Raw genomic sequence first — 20,528 nt, forward strand, 5'->3', positions numbered from 1 at the left:
AGTGTCTGGGAGGCTGTGGTTGCTGCTGCACGCAATGTTGATGGTGAACAGATCAAAACACTGACAGAATCCATGGATGGCAGGCTTTTGAGTGTCCTTGCAAAGAAAGGTGGCTATATTGGTCACTAATTTGTTTTTGTTTTGTTTTTGAATGTCAGAAATGTATATTTGTGAATGTTGAGATGTTATATTGGTTTCACTGGTAAAAATTAATAATTGAAATGGGTATATATTTGTTTTTTGTTAAGTTGCCTAATAATTATGCACAGTAATAGTCACCTGCACACACAGATATCCCCCTAAAATAGCTAAAACTAAAAACAAACTAAAAACTACTTCCAAAAATATTCATCTTTGATATTAATAATTTTTTGGGTTCATTGAGAACATGGTTGTTGTTCAATAAGAAAAAAATTAATCCTCAAAAATACAACTTGCCTAATAATTCTGCACTCCCTGTATGTTTTCACACGCCTACACGAACTGACTGGTGGTTCTTCCCCCTTCAACTTCTGGGTCTCCAAATTGGGCACATGGCCTGAGCTTGCCCTTTACGCCTTGGAGGTGCTGGCCTGCCCTGCATCCATTGTATTGTTTGAACGTGTGTTTAGCAGGACTGGAGGGGGTTATCACAGGTTATATTTCCCAATGTTTTGGGGTGTACCCTAATTTAAAAAAATAAAAATAAATTTTAAACCAAAAAGCAGTGTAGGCTACCTCTTCCTCCTCCACCGTCACTTCCACCTACACCGCCACATCCACCGACTCCTCAACCTCCTACTCCATATGGACCTCGTCCTCCTAGATCAAGATTATATTTTTTTATTTTTACGTATTTTATGTTATTTAAAGTCATTTCCCTATCCACTTTTGTTTGCAGAGCACTTGCCATGCTCTTAACCACATTTTGCTGGCATTTGCAGCCCTCTAGCCCTTTCCATGACATTTTTACAGCCATTTTAGTTCTCCAAAGTTCGGGTCCCCATTGACTTCAAGTTCGGGTCAAGTTCGGGTCCTGAACTCAAACTTTTTTGTGAAGTTTGGCCGAACCCGTCGAACCTGAACATCTAGGTGTCCGCTCAACTCTACTCCCTATTATTTCCCTGCACTTGTAAATCGCTTTTCTGGCACTGTCACTTGCGCCTTCTGACGTCTCTCCCTGCACTCTGAACGCTGGAAAATGTCTGACTCTAAGATGGCCGCTGTATTTATATGGATGTCTCATCACAGGGCTGGCTGCTGATTGGCTTCATGCATGGCATTATAGGTTAGCCCGCCTTCCAAGAGTTCCTTGACCCATACACTCACACGTGTAGCCGCCATTGTAGCTGCCATTTTAGGAAAAGTTGCAAAGTTTGCATTCATTGCAAATCAAATTTTTCCTGAAATTCGGATCGAATTCTACTTTGTCTGATTCGATTCGCTCATCTCTAGTCGTAACCTGCTGTATGGGCACACGGCAGAGCTCACAAGGAAAGGAGCGCCATATTGTTAACCGAGGGCAGATTTTGCTAGAATGGTTTTCAGGTGCCATGTCACATTTGAAGTGACCCTGAGATACCCATAGAAATAAAACCCCAAAAAGTTACCCCATTTTGGAAACCACCCCTTCAAGGAATAAATCTAGTGGTGAAGTGAATGCTTTGATCCAACAAGCATTTCATAGAAGTTAGAAACACATGGCTGTAAAAAATGAAAAATTAACTTTTATTTCCAATATAAAGTTTCTTTAGCTCCAAATTTTTCATTTTCACAAGGAGTAACAGGAGAAAATGCACCTGTCACATCTGTGACAGGTCCCAGAAGGTCTGAAAGATTATCTATGCATTAGTGATCTGACAGCCTCTTTTGGTTTCACTTTGTCTTTGTGTTGCTGGTATGTCCACACCTCCTGTTCAGGTGTGGATCATGTGACCTCTACCTCACCCTATTTAGTCTGACTTTTCCCATCACTCCTTGCTTAGGATAGCTTCATTTGGTCTGGTTCGTGTTGAAGTCCTGTTCATCAGTGGCGTTGCGAGGGGGGTGCGGGGGGTGCGGGCCGCACCGGGTGACACCAGTCTGATGGGGTGTCACCCGCCGGCCGCCGGAGTTCTCCTTACTTCTCGCAAGCACTTCTGCCCGGCCGTCACGTGGTGAAGGGGGTGTGACTGCCTGGTGAGTTGCGCCGCGGCGGATGCACTGCAGGAGCAGCTAGCAGGCCTAGGATTAGAGTCTGGAGCTAATGGATTGGGTGGTGAGTCACGTGACAGCAGTGACTCACTCACACAGTCAGCCAGACCTGCCACTGCCGCGCCTGAGGGAGGAGGAGGTGTGGTAAGTAGATGATTTCATAATACCCCATTATAGTATCCAGCCAGGTTAAAGCTTGAACAAAAAGGTGGAAATGCACTTTAATGCTCTATGACTCATGGAGCATTAAAGTGCATTTCCTGGAAATGCAGCAAACTACATAATGGAGGGCAGTGTGGGGGCAAATTACTTAGTGGGGGGAGGGGAAATTACATAATGGAGGGCAGTGTGGGGGCAAATTACTTAGTGGGGGGGGCAAATTACATAATGGAGGGCAGTGTGGGGGCAAATTACTTAGTGGGGGGAGCAAATTACATAATGGAGGGCAGTGTGGGGGGCAAATTACTTAATGTGAGGCAGTGTGCGGGGGCATATTACTTAAAGGGATTCTGCACTTTTTTTTAACTGATGATCTATCCTCTGGATAGATCATGAGCATCTGATCAGCGAGTGTCCGACGCCCGGGAACCCCGCTGTTCAGCTGTTTGAGAAGGCAGCGGCGCTATAGCAGCGCCGCGGATTTCTCACTGTTTACCGCTGGTCCAGTGACATCACGACTAGTATCAACTGGCCTGGGCAGGGCTAAGCTCTATTCAAGTGAAGAGAGCTTAGCCCCATCCAGGCCAGTGATACTAGTCATGACGTCACTGGACCAGCGGTAAACAGTGAGAAATCCGCGGCGCTGCTATAGCGCCGCTGCCTTCTCAAACAGCTGAACAGCGGGGGTCCCGGGCGTCGGACACTCGCTGATCAGATGCTCATGATCTATCCAGAGGATAGATCATCAGTTAAAAAAAAGTGCAGAACCCCTTTAATGTGGGGCAGTGTGGGGGGGCATATTACTTAATGTGGGGCAGTGTAGGGGGCAGTATTACTAATTATGGAACTCTAGAAGGGAATTACTATGGGTGGGACTATGAGGAGCACAATTACTATGGGGGCACTATTATTTCTTCAGGATAGTTTTTGGGGGTATTAGGGAGCACAGCGAGCCGCAGGATAACACTGTGGGGACTCCAGGTTGGGGGATGATGATAGAAAAGTGAGGACACTAAGATGTCCGTGTTTCACACTCTGCAGAGACAAGACGTGGCTGAAAGAAGTGTCTGGACCAAACGGAGAAGATGATGACAGAGAAGATCTACATCGGAGGAGACGTCACCTGGGAGGCCCGGGATGTGAGAGGTATGTACTGCTGTATAGTATAGTGTATTTATGTATGTGTACCATGTATATGGTGTATTTATATGTACAGTCATGTGAAAAAATTAGGACACCCTTTGAAAGCATGTGGTTTTTTGTAACATTTTTAATAAATGGTTATTTCATCTCCGTTTCAACAATACAGAGAGATTAAAGTAATCCGACTAAACAAAGAAAACTGAAGAAAAGTCTTTTCAAGATCTTCTGTAAATGTCATTCTACAAAAATGCCTATTCTAACTGAGGAAAAAGATAGGACACCCTTGCCCCTAATAGCGAGTGTTACCTCCTTTGGCTGAAATAACTGCAGTGAGACGGTTCTTGTAGCCATCTACCAGTCTTCGACATCGGTCTGAGGAAATTTTACCCCACTCCTCAATGCAGAACTTTTTCAGCTGTGAGATGTTTGAGGGGTTTCTTGCACGTACAGCCCTTTTCAAGTCACCCCACAGCATCTCAATGGGATTCAAATCTGGACTTTGACTTGGCCATTCCAGGACTCTCCATTTCTTCTTTTTCAGCCAATCTTTGGTTGATTTACTAGTATGTTTTGGGTCATTGTCATGTTGCATGGTCCAGTTCCGCTTCAGCTTTAATTTTCTAACTGATGGTCTCACATGTTCTTCAAGCACCTTCTGATACACAGTAGAATTCATCGTGGATTCTATGATGGTGAGCTGACCAGGTCCTGCTGCAGCAAAGCAGCCCCAAACCATGACACTTCCACCTCCATGCTTCACAGTTGGTATGAGGTTCTTTTCTTGGAATGCTGTGTTTGGTTTACGCCAAACATGTCCTCTGCTGTTGTGTCCAAATAATTCAATTTTGGACTCATCTGTCCAAAGAACATTATTCCAGAAGTCCTGGTCTTTGTCAACTTTATCGCTGGCAAATGTCAGTCTGGCCTCGATGTTTCTCTTGGAAAGCAAAGGTTTCCTCCTTGCACACCTCCCATGCAAGTTAAACTTGTACAGTCTCTTTCTGATTGTAGAGGCATGTACTTCTACATCAACAGTAGCCAGAGCCTGCTGTAGTTCTCGAGATGACACTTTAGGGTTTTTGGATACCTCTTTTAGCATCTTGCGGTCTGCTCTTGGGGTGAACTTGCTGGGGCGACCAGTCCTGGGCATGTTGGCAGTTGTTTTGAAAGCCCTCCACTTGTAGACTATCTTCCGGACAGTGGAATGGCTGATTTCAAAATCTTTTGAGATCTTTTTAAATCCCTTCCCAGACTCATAGGCTGCTACAATCTTTTTTCTGAAGTCCTCTGACAGCTCTTTTGCTCTCACCATGGTGCTCACTCTCACTTCAACAGTCAGGAGCACACCAAACTAAATGTCTGAGGTTTAAATAGGGCAAGCCTCATTCAACATGCAGAGTAACGATCTACTAATTATGTGCACCTGGTGTGATATACCTGTGTGAGATCTGAGCCAATTTAAGAGGGAATACATGTGAGGGTGTCCTATCTTTTTCCTCAGTTAGAATAGGCATTTTTGTAGAATGACATTTAAAGAAGATCTTGAAAAGACTTTTCTTCAGTTTTCTTTGTTTAGTTGGATTACTTTAATCTCTCTGTATTGTTGAAACGGAGATGAAATAACCATTTATTAAAAATGTTACAAAAAACCACATGCTTTCAAAGGGTGTCCTAATTTTTTCACATGACTGTATGTGTGTTGGATATATATGGTGTACGTGTCCCGACGCAATGCGGCCGCCGTAGTAGGGAACCTGTTCTCAAAAATTTTAATCCGACCCCCACCAGTTGTCGATCTGCCTGCTAGCACCCCCAACCCCCTTTCCTGTTGGCAATCTGTCTGCTTAGCCCCCCCCCCTCCCCTGTCAGCGGTCTGTTTACTATCCAAACCCTCCCCCCCATTACGGCTTGGGTCAGTCGGCAGGCTCAGTGAAGGACGTAAGGGGTGTCAGCGGGACCGCGGCAGAGCTTGAAGGACGTCCCCTACGTGACTCATCCTGGGGGGGGTGACACCATTTTCTACCGCACCGGGTGACACCAGTCTTAGCAACGCCACTGCTGTTCATCCTTCATCCTCTGAAGTTAAGTGTTCCGCTTGTCGTGTTTTGTATCCCCCCCCCCCCTCGGTTGTTTACTAGGCCTCAGTGAGACGCTAGTTCCTTCACCAGGAAAGGAACAGGTGGTCTCTGCCCTGTCTTTATCTTTAGGGCATCTGAGGGTCAACAGGGTTTTCTAGGTTCCCGTGTATGGGTATCTCTACCATCGAGAGGTGCCCATACGGATAGGAGTTAGGGCCAGGAGCAGGGTTTTATAGGTGGTGACCCTTTTTCTTCCCTAGCGATGAGGCCTAGTGTCTTTCCTCTTCCTTCTTGATTGTCTTTTGGTGTTCTCCCCTACTACATCCGTGACATTATCCTAAGCCCTATACCGCCATTTTTGCTCTGATCTGTGCAGCTATGGATACTATGTCTGCACTGGTCGAACAGACGCAGAATCTGACTTTGGAGGTAGCAGACCTCCGCGCAACTGTCTTGCAGATTCAGAGTCCACAGGCTGCTGGTTCCGGTGGTGGGTCCCAGGCCTGTCCTGAACCGAAGGTGGCTCTCCCGGACAGGTTTTCCGGGGGTAGTGACAATTTCATCCGGTTCAGGGAGTCATGAAAATTATACTTTAAGCTGCGTCCATACTGTTCTGGGGATGAGTGTCAACGTGTGGGTATGATTATTTCATTGCTTAAAGAGGACGCCCAATCTTGGGCTTTTTCTCTGCCGACCGGATCACTGTCCCTCCTGACGGTAGATTAATTCTTCAGAGCCTTGGGTCTCATCTACGATGACCCGGATCGGATCTCTCAGGCCGAGACCAAGTTAAAGAGGACCTTTCACTAGTTTAAAAACTAAAAACTAACTATATCAGTGGGCAGAGCAGCGCCCAGGGGTCCCCCTGCACTTACTAGTATGTCTGGGCGCCGCTCCGTTCGTCCGGTATAGGCTCCGGTGTCTGCAGCTCCCTCTGTTGTACTGGGCGGAGTTTATGTATTAGGGTTGTCCCTTGCTGCAGCGCTGGCCAATCGTAGCGCACAGCTCATAGCCTGGGACTCCCAGGCTATGAGCTGTGCGCTACGATTGGCCAGCGCTGAATTTAGGAGATGGGCTACCGATACTGAGTGGAACGATCCTGCTCTCCGCAGCCAATTCTGTCAGGGTCTCTCTGAGAGACTGTAGGACGCGTTGGCCTTTCATGAAAATCCTGTGTCTTTGGAGGCAGCTATGTCCCTTGCTGTACGTCTAGATAGACGCCTGAGGGAGAGATCTAGGGGTCCTCACCTTCAGGACGTACTGTCCAATAAGGGTACTGCTTCCTTTGACACTTATGATGAAGAGACACTGGTAGTTGCGCCTTGTGATGAGCCTATGCAGTTAGGAGGAGCTACTCCTGGCAAAAGCTTGGGTCATGTGAAAGGAGTCTGCTTTTTTGTGGCAAGAAGGGACATTTTGTGAACATTTGTCCGTACTTGCAGCATCAACGTGTAAACAAAAAGAAAAAAACTTTTAATCCTCAAATTACTATTAGTGGTGTGGATGGAGAGCAAATAAACCTACATTTGTCTTTTACTGGTAGTACCCGTTTTCTCCTGACTGCCGAGGTGGCGCTGGAGTCCAAAATTGTGAAAATCGAAGCATTAATCGACAGTGGGGCAGGAGTTAACTTGATTGATGGAGAGTTTGTACGCATTCATGGGTTGACTACTAACGCATTAGAGACAAGTATTTCTGTCTTTACAATTGACTCAGCAGCTCTCACCCAAAAATGCCTGTCGCAGGTAGTGAATGACATTCATTTAAGAGTGGGTGATTTGCATCAGGAATCTATCTCCTGTTATGTATTGGAGGGTCTGCCTGCTCCGTTGGTGTTGGGCTTACCATGGATAAGCAAACATAACCCTAACATCGACTGGCAAGCGAGACAGAATCTCGATTGGAGTGATTTTTGCATGGACAACTGTTTTAATGCATCATTCTCTATGGTGACCACTAAAACTGTACCCTCGTTCATTTCAGAATTTTCAGATGTTTTCTCTGAGAGTGATAATCAGGAGTTGCCTCCGCACCGGGAGTATGACTGTCCCGTCAATCTTATTTCCGGAGCTAAATTGCCCAAATCTCGGTTGTATAATCTTTCGGAACCCAAAAGAAAGGCCATGCGAGAGTATATTACCGAGAGTTTGGCAAAGGGACATATTAGACCATCCAAGTCCCCAGTGGCTGCTGGGTTTTTCTTTGTAAAGAAAAAATATGGTACCCTGAGACCATGCCTGGACTTCCGTGAGCTCAATCGTATTACCGTTCGTGATCCTTACCCCCTTCCTTTGATTCCGGATTTGTTTAGTCAGATTGTCGGTGCCAATGTGTTCTCTAAGTAGGATCTGAGGGAGGCATATAATCTGGTAAGGATTAAGGAGGGGGATGAGTGGAAGACCGCATTTAAAGAGGACCTTTCACTACTGTACAAACTAAAAACTAACTATATCAGTGGGCAGAGCGGCGCCCAGGGGTCCCCCTGCACTTACTAGTATGTCTGGGCGCCGCTCCGTTCGCCCGGTATACAGATTTTTTGTATGAGGCGTGTTCCTTGTGATTGCCCAGCGCTGCAGCAAGGAACACGCCTCATACAAAAAATCAGTCAGAGGGAGCGCAGACACCGGAGCCTATACCGGGCGAACGGAGCGGCGCCCAGACATACTAGTAAGTGCAGGGGGACCCCTTGGCGCTCTACCCACTGATATAGTTAGTTTTTAGTTTGTACAGTAGTGAAAGGTCCTCTTTAATACCCCTGAGGGTCATTTTGAAAACCTGGTCATGCCCTTTGGGTTAACCAATGCTCCTGCGGTTTTTCAACACTTTGTCAATGACATCTTTCATCATCTGGTGGGGAGGTTTGTCGTTGTATACCTTGATGACATACTAATTTATTCGCCTGATATGAAGACTCATCAGGATCATGTGAGACAGGTGTTACAGATCCTAAGAGAGAATAAGTCGTATGCTAAGATGGAAAAGTGTGTATTTGCTGTACAGGAAGTGCAATTTCTGGGTTACCTGCTCTCATCATCAGGTTTTTGTACGGATCCCGAGAAGGTCCGTGCTGTGTTAGACTGGGATCGACCCCAAAATCTGAAAGCGCTTATGCGTTTTTTGGGGTTTACTAACTACTACAGTAAATTTATCTTGAACTATTCATCGGTGGTTAAACCTTTAACAGACATGGCTAGGAAGGGTGCGGATATTTCTGTCTGGTCTGATGCGGCATTACAGGCCTTTTCTGCTGTGAAAGAATGTTTTGCTTCGGCCCTTATTCTGATGCAACCGGATGTGACTCAGCCATTTATTGTTGAGGTTGACGCGTCTGAGGTAGGGGTAGGAGCAATCTTGTCGCAAGGTCCTTCACCTAGTAAATGACGCCCATGTGCATTTTTCTCTAAAAAACTCTCTACTGCTGAAAGGAATTATGATGTGGGGAATAGGGAATTGCTGGCCATTAAGTTGACATTCTAGGAATGGCGGCATTGGTTGGAAGGAGCAATTCACCCTATTACAGTAATTACGGATCACAAGAATCTGGCCTACCTGGAGTCGGTTAAGCTACTGAACTCAAGGCAGGCCAGATGGTCATTGTTTTTCACCTGATTTAACTTCATCATCACTTACCGCCCTGGGGTTAAGAACGTCAAGGCGGATGCTTTGTCGCGTAGCTTTCCTGGGGGGGTGAGTCTAATGACCCTAGTCCCATTTTATCTGAAGGGGTAGTCATATCCGCTCTTTATCCTGATCTTGAGGCCAGGGTGTTGGAGGCACAGGAGGATGCTCCGGACTCTTGTCCTCCGGGGAAGTTGTTTGTTCCCTCCAAATTACGCTTGGTGAGGACTATGTGTCAGCCTGTGGTACCTGTGCACGTGCTAAGGTGACACATACTCAGCCTTCCAGATCTCTGCTTTCATTCATTGCCCATCCCGTCCAGACCTTGGACCCATTTGTCCATAGATTTTATCACGGATTTACCGAATTCTTCCGGAAAAACTGTGATTCTGGTGGTTGTAGATCGTTTTAGTAAAATTGCACACTTTATTGCATTACCTAGTCTACCCAATGCTAAAACTCTTGCACAGGTGTTTGTCGACAACATCGTGAAACTACATGGCATTCCCTCTGATGTGGTGTCCGATAGAGGGACTCAGTTTGTTTCCAGATTCTGGAAAGCATTCTGTACTCGTCTGGGTGTACAATTGTCCTTCTCTTCGGCTTTTCATCCTCAGTCGAACGGACAGATGGAGCGCACTAATCACAATCTGGAGACTTACTTGAGATGTTTTGTTTCAGAGAATCAGGAAGAGTGGTCTTAATTTTTGTCGTTAGCTGAGTTTGCTATAAATTACCGTAGACAGGAATCCACTGATAAGTCACCGTTTTTTGGGGCATATGGGTTCCATCCACAGTTTGGTACATTTTCTGGTGCTCAAAATTCCGGCATTCCAAAATAACCTGAAAAAGATGGGCAACAGGTATAAGCGTGTGGCTGACAGGAGACGTATGAGTGGTACAGACCTGAGAGAGGGTGATTCTGTGTGGTTGTCTACAAGAAACATTAAACTTAAGGTACCTTCTTGGAAGTTGGGCCCAAGATTTATTGGTCCATATAAGATCACTGCCATTGTTAACCCTGTAGCCTTCCATCTTGAACTACCTCAGGCATTGAAAATCCATAACGTATTTCATAAATCGTTGCTAAAGAAATGTGTCGAACCTGTTGAGCCGTCCTCCTTGCCTCCCGCTCCTGTCATGGTGGATGGTAATTTAGAATTTCAGATCAGCAGGATTGTGGACTCCCGAGTTTTCCGGAGAGCCCTCCAGTATCTCGTTCATTGGAGAGGGTACGGACCAGAGAAGAGGATGTGGGTTCCAGCGACCGATGTTAATGCTAGTCATCTGGTGAGAGCATTCCACAGAGCTCATCCTAATAAGGTCGGTCCTGGGTGCCCGGAGGTCACCCTTAGAAGGGGGGGGGGGGTACTGTCACATCTGTGACAGGTCCCAGAAGGTCTGAAAGATTATCTATGCATTAGTGATCTGACAGCCTCTTGGTTTCACTTTGTCTTTGTGTTGCTGGTATGTCCACACCTCCTGTTTAGGTGTGGATCATGTGACCTCTACCTCACCCTATTTAGTCGGACTTTTCCCATCACTCCTTGCTTGGGATAGCTTCATTTGGTCTTGGAAGAGCTGGAGTGTGGTTCGTGTTGAAGTCCTGTTCATCCTTCATCCTCTGAAGTTAAGTGTTCTGCTTGTCGTGTTTTGTATTCCCCCCCCCCCCCCCCCCCGGTTGTTTACTAGGCCTCAGTGACACTCTAGTTCCTTCTCCAGGGAAGGAACAGGTGGTTTCTGCCCTGTCATTATCTTTAGGGCATCTGAGGGTCAACAGGGTTTTCTAGGTTCCCGTGTATGGGTATCTCTACCATCGAGAGGTGCCCATACGGATAGGAGTTAGGGCCAGGAGCAGGGTTTTATAGGTGGTGACCCTTTTCCTTTCCTAGCGATGAGGCCTAGTGTCTTTCCCCTTCCTTCTTGATTGTCTTTTGGTGTTCTCCCCTACTACATCCGTGACAGCACCCCACAATTTGTTATGCATTTTCTCCTGAATACAGCAACACTTCATACGTCATCATAAACCACAGTTTGGAGGTATGGCAGCGTTCAAAAGGGAAGGAGCTGCATGACAATTTTCTAACAAGTAATTTGCTGAAATTAGTTTAGGGTCAATAACATTTTTATGTTTTCACCAATGTAGCTGTGTGAGGGCTTGTTTTTTTGTGGAGTGGGCTGTAGTTTCTATTGTTTACATATGTCTTTTTGATCACTTTTTATACCATTTTCTGTGAAGGTAAAGTGGGCAAAATGGTAATTCTCTCAGGGTTTTTTAAATTAATTTTTTATGGCATTCCTCTTGCGGTAAATATTATATGATTCTTTTATTCTGTGGGCTGTTATGGCTATGGCTATACCAAATTCATATAGTTTCTTTTTGTTTTACTACTTTTTCAGCATATAATCCCTTTTGTGTTAAAAATAAATTATATTTTGCATCGCCATATACTATAGTCCATAACATTTTAATTTTTTCACCAATGTAGCTGTGTTGGGGGTTGTTTTTTGCAGGACGGGCTGTAGTTTTAGTATCAATTTTGGGTACATATGTCTTTTTGATCACTTTTTATACCATTTTATATGGAGGTGAAGTGGGAAAAAATGGCAATTCTGACAGTGTTTTTTATTTTTATTTTTATGGGGTTCCACTTGTGGTAAATATTATAATTATATTATTCTGTGGGTTGATACGGTTAAGGGAATACCAAATTTATATTTTTTTTTTTACGTTTTACTACTTTTTCTGCATAAAATCCCTTTTGTGTTAAAAATGTATTATATTTTGCATCACCATATACTAAAGTCCATAACATTTATATTTTTTCACCAATGTAGCTGTGTGGTTACTTGTTTTCTATGGGACAGGCTGTAGTTTTTATATATCATTTTTGGGTACATATGTCTTTTTGATCACTTTGGTATCATTATGGGGTACATACGAGTTTTTGATCACGTATTATTTATTTTTGTGTAAGAGAGGTGACAAAAACAGCAATTACGTTATTGTTTTTTACATTATTTTTTTACGGCGTTCTCAGCACTAATCAGAGCGCTTGCCAGGCAAGGGATAACTCTGATTGGTCTCTTGCCGGCTTCCCTGTGTCTCTGCTCTTGGGGAGAGCGGAGACTCCGGGGCTGTGACACTTTATAGTGTCACAGCCCCGGTAAGCAGATTGGACGTGACTGTATGTCCAAATACATTAAGTCACTGGCAATTTGCATGTACAGTTACGTCCAAATGCGTAAAAGGGTTAATAAGTTTTTATGATTTGTCAGAAGTTAAGTTATAAGGGCTACAGTCTGAGCCATCACAGCAGTTCCCTAAGGGGATTCACTGTGAAGAGAGAGTTTGCCAGTCTGCAAGTACACAGAAACAGAAATCTCTACAGGAAAAGATTTTTAATAAGAAAACATGATTTCTAGCCCAAAATAAGTAAAATGCAATAATAGAAAAAAAAATGCCCCTGAAGGTGTTCATAGCCTTTAAAGAGGCTGTGCGACTTACCTGCTTTCTGGCACCAGCTCCTTCTCCTGCAGACCTGCGATGCTCCATTGGGCTCCATTGATGTCAACATCCAGTTTGACATCGCCACAGCCAATAGCAGGTCATGGTGGTGTCCAGCTCCCCTCGCGTCATGTAACTATTTGTCATGATGCAAAAGTAGCAGGACACTGCCGCGCCTGCAGTTGGCTACAGCGATGTCAGACCGGATATTGACATTGATCGCTCCCAGCAAAGCATCACAGGCCTGCAGAAGAAGAAGAGGGGAGCCAAACCAGGAAGCAGGTAAGTCATTTTCTCTTTGCAGGTCTGGCAGAATGGGGAGTTTAACAAAAGAAACCCATTCTTGCACAACTCCTTTAAGTATTAACTTCAATAGTCCATCCATCTGTAAGAAAACCTCACTTTTATTGCTTTGGCCTATCTTAATGTACAAATGTCTGTAACATCTTTAAATGTTGTACTTTTCTCTGGGTAATTCACTTGTAAAGCTGCTTGATGAAGGATCCTCTGTGCTCCGAATGCTTGCTAATATATATTTTTTATGGTTAGCCAATAAAATAACACTTTTGTCCTTTTTAACACAAAAGTATTCAATATCACATATAATAGGACTGACAGCACAGAGTTCTAACAAACGTCCAAGAATTATCATAATATGGGACAAAAACAATTGACTAAAACAGGCAGGCAGAGGCGACTGAGCTTCCTTAAGGCTGCTGCTACATTTTATTTATTTATTTAGTTTTTTGTCTTGTAAAAAAAGCCGTGGAACTCGGGCATTTTGGGTGGGTTTTTGTTACACAGCATTTATTGGGTTTTATGATAATTTTTTTCATATAGAAAAGTCTATATAGAAAAACACCTGGAAAAACACCCATATCATGCTGCAATTTTATCATAAAACACCACACAAAAAAAAAGTTTTATATTTTAGCTTGTGGCCAATGTGTAAAATTTGGATGCACTGTTTTATACTGCAAAAAAAAAAACATAATATGAAACCACATTACAGGTATTTTCTAGTTTCTGTGTAATAATGTAAATATAACAATGAATTTACAGTATGTTTTAAATCGACCATCAATATCAGAATTTCTAATCAAATTCTTTTAGTACACACTGGATAAATAAATGATGAACAATGGCATATGTATACTTTGGTCTTCTTAAGTAAGGTTCTTTTCAGACTTTCATATTTGACTTCAAGCATCAGTTATCTTCTTGAGTTGAATTTAATTCTGTTTTGAAAAAAGAAAACATCTATATAAAAGAAAAAAAAACCTCTAGATTCTTCATAGTATTAATATTATATTTGAAAGTTGTTGGCACTGCAAAGGATACAGACGTCATAATATTTTATCCCATGCCAATACCTGTTCCAAACGGCAAGAACAGTAGCATTCTATGTTTCTATGTTTCTATGTTTCTATGTTGTTCTCAGAGCTGAATCATGTATTTTGTTGGGATGAGATAGCATTGACAATGCCCTTAATGTATACACAGTCATGGGTGCTCTTTGGAGCACTTTGTATGGTCATGAAACACTCAATGTGTTGTTCCATAAAACCCAGCAGCATGGCTTCATTTCAACACCATAGGGGTCTATATTTTAAGAGGATTCTAGTTTTTACTTTTAGATATTACAGACTGGCGTAACTACTATCTAGCCATTATAGTGGATTACATTTTATTTGACGCTTTGTTCACATCTTAGTGGACTTTTCTGTTACTCTGTTCCGACAAAGGAACAGAAAAACAGAAAAAGGTGTCTGTTTTAATCCCCATTTTTTTGAATGAGCATCGTGTATGCTTAGTAAAGCCTTATTCACATCTCAGTGTTTCACGGACGTGTTCTGTACGTATTCTCCACGGACATCACATGTCCCCATTCATTTTAATGTGTGCATTCACACATCAGTGTTTTAGCATGGTCCGTGAGTCAGTGTTTTTAGCACGGATGCATGCTTTATTTTGTCTGTGTTCACGGATCCATCACGTCCATTATAGTCTATGGGTCCATGAAAACCATAGATGCAACACATATACCATCCGTGTTTCATCTGTGTTTCACTGATCATTAAGAAGAGATGCTTTGAAAATTATTTTTCAGCTGTTCAGTGTCAGTGAAACACACATGCAATACTGACAGCAAAAAACGGACACACAGACCCAACACAGATCCTTCACGGACAGCTTCACGGATTTGAGCACGGACACGGACGTGTGAATGAGGCTTTAGTGTCCATTAGGTTTACGATCTTTTTAGTGGGAAAAAAATTCTGTCTGCAGGACTTTTCTTTCCTCCAAAAATAACAGATACATGACAGAATGGAGCTTTCCACTTTCTTTCAAGGCTACTTTCACACTAGTGTTTTTGCTGGATCCGGCAGGGGTCTGCAAAAACGCTTCTGTTGCTGATAATACGACCATCTGCGTCCGTTATGAACGGATCCGGTTGTATTATCTTTAACATAGCCAAGACTTCATGAACTTCATTGAAAGACAATGGGGGACGGATTCGTTTTCTATTGTGTCAGATTGTGTCAGAGAAAACGGATCCATCCCTGTTGACTTGCATTTTGGGTCATGCCAGATCCGTTTTGCTTCACATTGAATGACAGAAAGAAAACCGCAGCTTGCCGGTATGGGAATGCAACCAAATGGAACGGAATGCTTTCTGGAGCATTCCGTTCTGTTCAGTTACATTTTGTCCCCATTGAGAATGAATGGGGACAAAACGGAAGCGTTTTTCTCCGGTATTGAGATCCTATGACTAGTGATGGATGAACATCTGCCGGGACAGTTCGTGAACGCGATCGCGCGAACCGCAAGTTCGCGGCGGGTCCCATTCATTTTAATGGCAGGCGAACCTGAAAAACCTTCAGCTCATATTTTTAGCCAAGAAATAATTACTAGAGGTGCACAAATAGTCCCACAACATGGACAGTAACATACCAGATGTATTATTCGAATTTGCGATCTCCATTCATTATTTTTTTCAATGCGAAATATCGGCAATATAATTTTCGCGTACGCGCATGCACAAATGCAGTATACAGTACCCAAATGCACTATAAAGAAATTATATTGGTATATAACACCCTGCTTCAATCAGTTTTTTTGGGGGGCGACTGGTATATCACACCAGTAGAAATTATTTGTTCCAATAACGCTTGTCCCTCTATATACCTGCAGTATCGCAGCAGAACCGCACACAACTGCCGCACAATGCAAATGCACTATAATATACTTTCTAACATAGAAAGTATATTATAACATTGTACAAGGAAGGCAATCCATTAGAATATACATAAAGATACAACGTAACCTTTAATAATGTTACTATGAGGGTCCATTCACACGTCCGTAAGTGTTTTGTGAATCCGAAAAACACGGACACCGGCAATGTGCATTCTGCAATTTGTGGACCGCACATCGCCAGCACTATAATAGAAAATGCCTAATCTTGTCTGCAATTGCAGACAAAAATAGGACATGTTCTATTTTTTTGCGGAAACTGAAGCACAGATGCGGAAGTGCGGATCCGCAAATGCGGATGTGTGTCCGCAAATGCGGATGTGGACAGCACATTTCGGCCCCATTGAAAATGAATGGGTCTGCACCTGTTCCGCAAAATTGCGGAACGGATGCAGACCCATTTTGCGGACGTGTGAATGGAAAAGATATCCCTCAAAATGAAATTAAATTTAATTATTAAAGTTAAACAAAAAGCATAGATGTGATAGGCAATAACAAGTGCTCGGCGGCACTAAATCAGGTGCTCGGCGGCACCAAATCAGAAACCATATGTCCTACCACAATCCGGGGGGTTCCAGTGCACATCCATGAATCCGGGAGGGAATGCAAAAAACATGTGTTAGATGATGATGTGGAATTGAAGGACAGGGTGGGCAAAGAACTGTCCTGATATTGCCCTACAGGGGGTGCTATTCTGGCCCTGATAGCCTAACCACAGACCACCTGCCCTGATAAGAGCGACCCCGTCCGGAACCTTACCCTATATAAAAATGGCCCTAGTAAATATCTCCATGTGTTTGCATGGAGTGGCGAATCGTGAACACGCAAAGTTCGCCGCGAAACGACCGCCGGGCGAACCGCAAGGCCATCTCTACCTATGACCGAACTCAATACCGGAAAATAGAAATGCGAGTGTGAAAGTAGCCTTGCATAGTCAATAGATAACAGAATGGTTTATTCCTCATTGAATCCAGTTAATGGATCCAATGTCTTCTGTTTTTCAGTTTCGCTAATGGAGTAGAATAATTGAAAAGTCGACAAAGATGTGACCTAAACCTTACTTACACAGCGCCAATATAGCAGTGAGGAAGCAATTGGGGCACTTTCGATACAGGTTGCATTTATCTGAACCAAATCAAATCCAAATCAGATTTCAAGAAATGCCAGAATAATCAAGAACAAGTCTTACATCTAAAACTACACGACATGTACAGTATGTGGTCATCATTCTTACCTACAGTTTATGGAGGGAGCCCATGACTAAGCAAATTTTCTACAGTTTTTATAAAGCAATGTAGCGTAGACTGACCAATGTGAAATGTTTTCTTTACAACTCCTTGAATATGTCTATGTATTCAATCAATAACGTTTTAATTTAATGGATTGGCATTGCCTCCTACTAAAACTTAAGTAGCTACAAGACCCGTGAACCCTTTCTTTACACATTTATACTAGCTTGTTCCTATGTGCTGATGAAGGGAGGTAGAGTCGAATTTTCCAGCTTACAAATTGAGGTCAAAGTCAAGAAGTTACCTGTCAACATGATTTGTAAATTCTCTGCGTGCAGTCTGCATCCACTGAGAATAATATCATTCTTGCTGATCCTTCAATTGCAGGACATTAAACCTGCAACATGAGGACAAATTACATGTCAGGAGGTGACCGACAAACACAATTACCAACTGGCATAAAGCTAGTCTCTGTATGCAGCGTAATCTTCATGCAAGTAAAAATGACAGCGTGGTATTTTCAAAACTTTAAGGATATAGCCGCACATTTATGTTTCTGAATGCTGTTTTCGAAGCCAAAATCAGGAGTGGATCATAAAAGAAGAGAAAATATAAAGGACAGCTACTAGCCTGCCTCTTTTTTAAATTCACTCCTGGTTTTGGCTTCTAAAACTGTATCAAGAAACCTGAACATGTTCCTGTACCCTAAGAGACAAGGTTTTACTAGTTTCACAAGCCTTTTTTCTTTCCTTCCTTGGTTCTCCTAATTAAGTTTTTTCTAGTGAACTATAACTCCTTGTCAGATAACGGCAGATAATGAAAATAAATAGTCTGCTCCAGAATTACCTTATTGATTCTCATTATTGACATTATAGGCAGAAAAAACCAACAAGAAAAGAACAAATATCTACAATTAGAAAGGTTGTAAAACGGTTAGTCTTGTAAATTTTAAAGGGTTATTACAGCTTCAGCAAATAAAGGGTAATCATTGCACGATGAAAAGTTATGCAGGTTTATTTTACATACTTTGAATATTAATTCCTCATGGTTTTCATGGCCTCCGCTGGTAGAAATTGAATGTAAACCTCAAAGGGGTATTGTCATGATTGATGTAAATTGTGAAAATCAGACATCACATAGTACATGAAAATCTCTTTCTAACAAATCTAGTACCTCAAATTAAAATAGAGATCTCCCCCCTTCATTGCTCCAATTCATCTTCTCGATTTATTTCATGCTGACAGTGAAGAAAGTATGCACTTTCTTAGAGGACATATCCTTTCTGCTGCAGTACCTTCCCCTATAAATGTTCCAGTTTCTAACAAAAGATATGGCTTGGGGCAGTTGAAAATTTAAACTGAACATGTTTAACCATATCAGTGAGGTGGACAGAAAATTACAGAAAAGAACAAACAGCAGGTGGCGCTATACAGATACATTTTATTGAACAGCTTAGTGGCTACACAATTATTTTTTTATTATATGCAATTACAAAAGTATTCAGTTCCAGGGCTGGTTTGAAAAATGTAGAATATTTTTGTGGCACAATCACTACATCTAGAGGATAAGAATCTGTTCTGGTCGTTAACAGAGAGCCCTTAGGGCCTTATTCGCACAGTCAGTGTTTGGTCAGTGATTTCCATCAGTGATTTTGAGCCAAAACCAAGTGCGGGTCCAAAACACAGAACAGGTGCAGATCTTTCCCTTCTACCTTATGTCTGTGTAGGATCCACTCCTGGTTTTGGCTCACAATCACTGATTGAAATCACTGACCAAACACTGACTGTGTGAATGAAGCCTAAGACTCAGTCCCACCCCCAGGGGTGCCCTTAGCCTTTCTACTGCCTGAGGTGAAAATTGAAATTGTGCCACCCATGCCAAATGCCTAATCCTCAATCCAACCCCTCCCCTGGCCCTACAGTTAACAACATATGTGCATGGACATTACATACAGTGCTGCGAAACACACAAGGCAACACAGCTCTGCAGGTAGTGAAGATAAATAACAATACAGGACTCTTAAGATGCCCTGTTATTGGAATGATTAATAAAAAAATATAGGGAATGTCACTGGGGTATTTAGGATTTGGAAACGTTAGACAGGAGAGGCCCTGCTGCCGCTTTGTTGACTCTAGATGACTTCTGCCTGATCGCACGTCCCTGTGACGTCCACCATCCATTTGGATATCTTCTCTATCAACTTTCGATGTTCTTTTCTGAGCCTACTATGTTGATCACGGTTATCGGCGAATCAGGGTTCCACGCCGGAGAGGGAGCGTGAGAAAGAGAGACCATATCCAAGGGAGGTAAATTTTTTTTTTTTATTAAATATGATCGAGCAGAAAAGTGGGACAAATTATTGAAGCGCAAATGTGGGACAAGTTATAAAAGTTTAAGCATTGAATGAAAGGAGGGGAAGCGCATCAATTAAAGAAGACTTTTTGAAATTTAATTCCCTGTCACCTATGCAGAGCAGGGGTTTAATCACGGCAAAAATTGTCAAATGTCACCGAAGAATGTAACAGACAAATTAATTAATTTTTTTACCTGTCTACTAGGTATAGCAGTGGTATATCAGACCCAAAAATTGGTGAATTTCACCCGAAAATGTAACAGACAAATTAGTGAAATTACATAAAATAAAATAAAATACGTACAAATAAAAAAAATAAACTTGATTTATGAGGTAGGAGTTTGAGGAGGCGGTGGACGTAGCGGTGCAGGTGGAAGCGGCGGTGGAGGAGGACGAGGTAGCCAACACTGTTTTTTGGTTTAAATTTTTTTAATTTTTTTTTTATTAGGGTACACTCCAAAAGAGTGAGAAATATCCAAAATACAACAATGAGCAATTGGGCTGTAGTATAACAATGGCTGGTTAAGGCCGGTATACATGTCCATTCTGCACAAGGTATGAACAAGTTCTATGGGATCCATGCCTGGTTCATTTTAATGAACGTGAGCTTGTCCACATTGGCTGTGGACAGGCGGCTGCGCTTGTCTGTGATGACGCCCCCTGCCGTGCTAAACACACGTTCAGACAATACACTGGCTGCAGGGAAGGCCAGCACCTCCAAGGCGTAAAGGGCAAGCTCAGGCCATGTGCCTAATTTGGAGACCCCGAAGTTGAAGGGGGCAGACCCGTCATTCAGTACATGTAGGCGTGTGCACACATACTGCTCCACCATGTTGGTGAAATGCTGCCCTCTGCTAAGACGTTCCATATCAGCTGGTGGTGCTGGTTGTTGTGGCGTGCTGACAAAGCTTTTCCACATTTCGGCCATGCTAACCCTGCCTTCTGAGGTGCTGGTGGTGCCCCAGCTGCGGTGGCGACCTCTTCCTCCTCCTCTGCCTTCACCTTGTGCT

The sequence above is a fragment of the Bufo bufo genome, chromosome 3 (genome assembly GCF_905171765.1).
Source record: "Bufo bufo chromosome 3, aBufBuf1.1, whole genome shotgun sequence".
In the NCBI taxonomy this organism is placed as follows: domain Eukaryota; kingdom Metazoa; phylum Chordata; class Amphibia; order Anura; family Bufonidae; genus Bufo; species Bufo bufo.